This window comes from Nothobranchius furzeri, chromosome 16 (genome assembly GCF_043380555.1).
Source record: "Nothobranchius furzeri strain GRZ-AD chromosome 16, NfurGRZ-RIMD1, whole genome shotgun sequence".
Taxonomy (NCBI): domain Eukaryota; kingdom Metazoa; phylum Chordata; class Actinopteri; order Cyprinodontiformes; family Nothobranchiidae; genus Nothobranchius; species Nothobranchius furzeri.
The window spans coordinates 54087841-54093840 of record NC_091756.1 but is presented as its reverse complement, the minus strand read 5'-3'; the positions used below and the strand labels follow the sequence as shown (position 1 = coordinate 54093840).

Sequence of the window (6000 nt, the reverse complement as noted above, 5' to 3'; positions counted from 1 at the left end):
AGGAAGGACTAACACAAACACACACACATACTGACACACAAACTAAGCCGGGGAAACAAGAGGCCGGAGCCACAACCGGAGGGCAGAGGATAACTAAATGAGCACAGGAGACACATAAATGAGACGCAGACAATAAGACACGAAAGGAGAACCTGGAGTGGGAACTGGAGGGGCCGGGGAACCAAGGGACACAGAACATGACAGGCCCCTCCATTGCACCCCCTCCCTCCATGGAAACTCTTTAAATAAATCGCATAATTAATGAATCCTCATTAATCAAAACATAAATGTAAAACCCTGTTAAAAGTTGTAGTTAATGAGTTATAAGTGAATTTATAATTTTAAAATATGTATAAATATGTATAAAATATGTATATGCATATGTATATATATATATATATATATATATATATATGCATATGTATATATATATATATATACATATATATATATATATATATATATATATATATATATGTATATGTGTATATGCATATGTATATATATGTATATGTGTCAGGATTTGATGTGGTAGGATGTTTTAGGACCCAAAAATGCAGAAAACCAGATGAACGAGGCAGGAGGTGGATGATGAAAATAAAATCCTTTATTAGGAGTAGTCCAAGAAGCAGGGAGCCCAAACCAAAAAATCCAAAAATCTAAACTGAGTAATCAAAAACTTCAGAGAACTAGAAACACTGGAAAACACTGGAATCACTAGAAGCTAGGAACAGGAACGAGACGAGGCTGACAAGAACAACAAGCAAACATTAATGGACCGACAAGAACACAGAGACAAGGAGGGCTTATATAGACAGGGAGGAGCAATTAGGGAAACAGGAAGCAGGTGTGTGGAGTGAGGCTGGAGGGAAGGCAGGTGACAACAATTATCTGGATGGGGAAGAGAACCAGTGGAGGGCAGATAAACCTAACACTATGTAAAACACAAAACTAAACCTAAAGACTAAGGGAAGAACTCACACAAACACATACACATACTGAGACACACAAACTATGAACTGGGGAACAAGAGGCTGTGGCTATAACTTAAGACACACAACAGAGATGCAGACAAAGGACACATGAGGGCGCTAAGAGAACACAAAAGGGAATCCAGAGAGGGATGGAGAAACATTAGGAGACACATGGGGAAAGACGCAGACAAAGGACACATGAGGGCGCCATGAAACACAAAAGGAGAACCTGGAGTGGGAACTGGAGGGCTGGGGAACAAAGGGACACAGAACATGACAGTACCCCCCCCTCAAGGGCGGATACCAGACGCACAAAACCAGAACAAGACAAAAACAGAAACAAAAGACAAAGACAAAACAGGACACGAGAGACCACAGGGCGGGAGAGGAGGGCCCGGACAAAAAACAACCCACAAGGGTGGGCGAGGAGGGTCCAGGGACCAGGGGACTCTGGGGGGCCGGCAACGGGGAACCAGGAGATGGGACCGGAGAAGTCTAGGGGGCCGGCGACGGGGAACCAGGAGACGGGACCAGAGGAGTCGTGGGGGCCGGCGACGGGGAACCAGGAGACGGGACCAGAGGAGTCGTGGGGGCCGGCGACGGGGAACCAGGAGGCGGGACCTGAGAAGTCTAGGGGGCCGGCGAAGGATCTCTGGAGACGGGGATTGTGACTGGAACACTTGCATCTGGGAGACTGGAACTAGGAGACCTGAGAGTTGGGAGAGTGGGACACTTGAGACTTGGGGAGAGTGGGACACTTGAGACTTGGGGAGAGTGGGACACGGAGACTTGGGAGACTTGAGACGGGGACATGGAGACGTCCACTTCAGAGCAGGGGCTCGAGACGTCCACTTCAGAGCAGGGGCTCGAGACGTCCACTTCAGAGCAGGGGCTCGAGACGTCCACTTCAGAGCAGGGGCTCGAGACGTCCACTTCAGAGCAGGGGCTCGAGACGTCCACTTCAGAGCAGGGGCTCGAGACGTCCACTTCAGAGCAGGGGCTCGAGACGTCCACTTCAGAGCAGGGGCTCGAGACGGGAGGCGTCAACCTCCAGCCTGGAGGCATTGACGTCTGGACCGGGGGCTCGTGGACGGGCTGGATGGGGGGCTCGTGGACAGGCTGGACGGGGGGCTCGTGGACAGGCTGGACGGGGGGCTCGTGGACAGGCTGGACGGGGGGCTCGTGGACAGGCTGGACCGGTGCGACCTTCAGAATCACCACTGGAACTAGAGACAGAAAAGACATCAGACCAGAGGCGACGTCGTCAGACGAGCCGACATCAGGGGAGCCAACATCAGGGGAGGCGACGTCGTCAGGCGAGCCGACATCAGGGGAGGCGACGTCATCAGGGGAGCCGTCATCAGGAGAGCCGTCATCAGGAGAGCCGTCATCAGGGGAGGCGACATCAGGGGAGGCGACGTCATCAGGGGAGGCGACGTCATCAGGGGAGGCGACGTCATCAGGGGAGGCGACGTCATCAGGGGAGGCGACGTCATCAGGGGAGGCGACGTCATCAGGGGAGGCGACGTCATCAGGGGAGGCGACGTCGTCAGAGGCGGCGGCGACGTCGTCAGAGGCGACGTCATCAGAGGCGACGACTTTGGATATGTCGTCATCAGAGGCGACGGCGACGTCATCAGAGGCGACGACTTTGGATATGTCGTCATCAGATGCGACGACTTCGGAACAGGAAGGGGCGTCGACTTCGGAACAGGAAGGGGCGTCGACTTCAGAACAGGAAGGGGCGTCGACTTCGGAACAGGAAGGGGCGTCGACTTCGGAACAGGAAGGGGCGTCAACTTCGGAACAGGAAGGGGCGTCGACTTCGGAACAGGAAGGGGCGTCGACTTCGGAACAGGAAGGGGCGTCGACTTCGGAACAGGAAGGGGCGTTGACCACCATCGACTTCGGGTCCAGATGGATGGGCTGGACCGGAGCCTCTTGGACCTCATCAGTCAAAGCAGGACGCGATGCGACCCTCGGGACCACCGCTGGAGCAGGACGCGATGCGACCCTCGGGACCACCGCTGGAGCAGGACGCGATGCGACCCTCGGGACCACCGCCGGAGCAGGAGGCGATGCGACCCTCGGGACCACCGCCGGAGCAGGAGGCGATGCGACCCTCGGGACCACCGCCGGAGCAGGAGGCGATGCGACCCTCGGGACCACCGCCGGAGCAGGAGGCGATGCGTCCACCGGGACCACCGCTGGAGCAGGAGGCGATGCGTCCACCGGGACCACCGCCGGAGCAGGAGGGTTGCGGCGTCGTCGGCGTGGTTTTCCTTGGCTCAGCTGAGGTATGGAGAGGACACTGGCAGGAATTGAGGAATGACAGCCCACCGGAGAGTAAGTGGTGGCGCTGTCAGGACCTGGTGAGGGTGTGGCGGTGTAACCCATCTGAGATGCTGAGGTGGCATGAGCGACTAGTGGAGGAGGATCTCGGCCAAAAGTGCGGAGGAGCAATGCAGCAAAGTCCCAAAACGACACCGCCCTAAGATCCTCTATGTCAAAGTGGTCAGCAACCCACTGCAAGGCCTTACCCCTCAACCAAAGCACCATATACGACACCTTGTCGAACTCTGAGGATTTCAAGTCCAAACAACGGGCACAGTTCCGAATGAACTCCACACAAAGGTCTGGATCACCATCGTAATAGATCTCCTGTGTACCTGGAGTTCCCGCTGGGTCCTGTGGGGGTCGGTCCATTCTGTCAGGATTTGATGTGGTAGGATGTTTTAGGACCCAAAAATGCAGAAAACCAGATGAACGAGGCAGGAGGTGGATGATGAAAATAAAATCCTTTATTAGGAGTAGTCCAAGAAGCAGGGAGCCCAAACCAAAAAATCCAAAAATCTAAACTGAGTAATCAAAAACTTCAGAGAACTAGAAACACTGGAAAACACTGGAATCACTAGAAGCTAGGAACAGGAACGAGACGAGGCTGACAAGAACAACAAGCAAACATTAATGGACCGACAAGAACACAGAGACAAGGAGGGCTTATATAGACAGGGAGGAGCAATTAGGGAAACAGGAAGCAGGTGTGTGGAGTGAGGCTGGAGGGAAGGCAGGTGACAACAATTATCTGGATGGGGAAGAGAACCAGTGGAGGGCAGATAAACCTAACACTATGTAAAACACAAAACTAAACCTAAAGACTAAGGGAAGAACTCACACAAACACATACACATACTGAGACACACAAACTATGAACTGGGGAACAAGAGGCTGTGGCTATAACTTAAGACACACAACAGAGATGCAGACAAAGGACACATGAGGGCGCTAAGAGAACACAAAAGGGAATCCAGAGAGGGATGGAGAAACATTAGGAGACACATGGGGAAAGACGCAGACAAAGGACACATGAGGGCGCCATGAAACACAAAAGGAGAACCTGGAGTGGGAACTGGAGGGCTGGGGAACAAAGGGACACAGAACATGACATATATGCATATATATATATATATATATATATATATATATATATATATATATATATATATATATATATGCACATCGTTTTCAAAAGAAAAGTATAAATCTCCATAGTTTTTGTGGAGACAGCAGAATGTATCAACCAGTTCAAAAAATAATTAAATAATAATACAAATAACTACTTAAAATGTCTTTCTCTGAATTGTTTGTGTTTCTGAAAGTTGAGGTAAATGTGTTTGAGGGCAGATTGTTTTTTAATGAAACTGAATGCGGAAGCAATGCATTGCTTAGCCACAGGCTAAACACCCTCCTCAGAGTTATAACAAGAGCCAAAGATCTACCACGCCAGACAAGAGCCAAGTGTAGCCCATGCAAAGAGGCCTCTGAGAGGGTCCGCCACGTGACTGCAGGGTGTAAGATGCTGGCAGGTAAAGCTTGCGTGGAACGCCACAATCAAGTAGCTGACATTGTATACACCATGGGGTTGGGGCAGCAGTAGCTCAACAGGTTGAGCGGGGTGTCCAGTAATCGGAAAGTCGCAAGGTTAATAAGGTTAAAGCACACTTAAAATCTGCTGACTAAAGTGTTGAACAGTGGTAAAAAAATAAGTGACACTAATATACAATAATTAAGTCATTCACTGCCGGCCGTTTCCTGATCGCTAACGGCCTTCTCTGCCAGCGTATCTCACCGTTTTTACTGTTTTTTTAAGAGTCACAGAACGTTGCGCGCTAGCATGATGTCGATGCCAAAACAACCAAAACAAAGAGGAGACTCACCTCTTACATCAGGAAGAAGCCGCGTGTTTCGAGCGTTATCCGTTCTTTCATAATCCGTTGTCGAATTGTGATCGGCAGACGCTTTTCCGGTTCGCGCCTCACTTTTTTACAGGAACGGCCCAAAACGATCTCCTAACACATGGATGTGTTGCTTCCTGATCATGTGATCTGTGACGTATGCGGATGAAGATCGGCTTCAGGGCTGAGATGTTTGTTCTCTCAGCGCGGGGGCTCGTTCCGATGCTCAAACAGTAAAAAAATGCAAATGACGACGACTTTAGTCGTCATTGGCAGTGAACGGTTGGATCTAAAATGTCGACTTTAGTCGTCAATGGCAGTGAATGAGTTAAAAGATTTAAAATAAATATACTAAAGTAAGTTGTAGCTCATCACCATCAGTGTGTGAATGTATGAATGATACACTGTAATGTAAAGGGCTTTGGAGTCCTCTGACTCTGAAAGGTGCTATTCGAGCGTGGGTCAGAAACATCAGACATCTCAGTCCAGCTAAGATACCGCGCAGAACCCTCGAGCTCCCGGGCCTCGAGCTTGGAAGGATGAGATCACCCGCAGAGGGTGAGATGTGATAATATATTATGTGTGTGGATGTGTGTGTGTGTGTGTGCATGTTCCAGGCACCTAAATTCTCATTCTTGAAAATCAGCATAAATCAGTGTAAACTGTGTAATTGACTAATACAAAACTAATGAGTGAAATAAAATGTGAAACATGAAATCCCCTCAGAGGTTATTTCAGCTGGAATATGATTAAGTCTCAGGCTCTTTTCTGTAATCCCAGAATTCCTGATC

The 6000-nt window shown here is 50.0% G+C and overlaps 1 protein-coding gene across 1 annotated transcript in view; it reads left to right on the top strand.

Moving 5' to 3' along the window:
* Positions 1–6000, top strand: part of LOC107387289 (corticotropin-releasing factor receptor 1) — a 112642-nt gene that overhangs the window by 24962 nt on the left and 81680 nt on the right. The gene's annotated exons all lie outside the window — the stretch shown is intronic.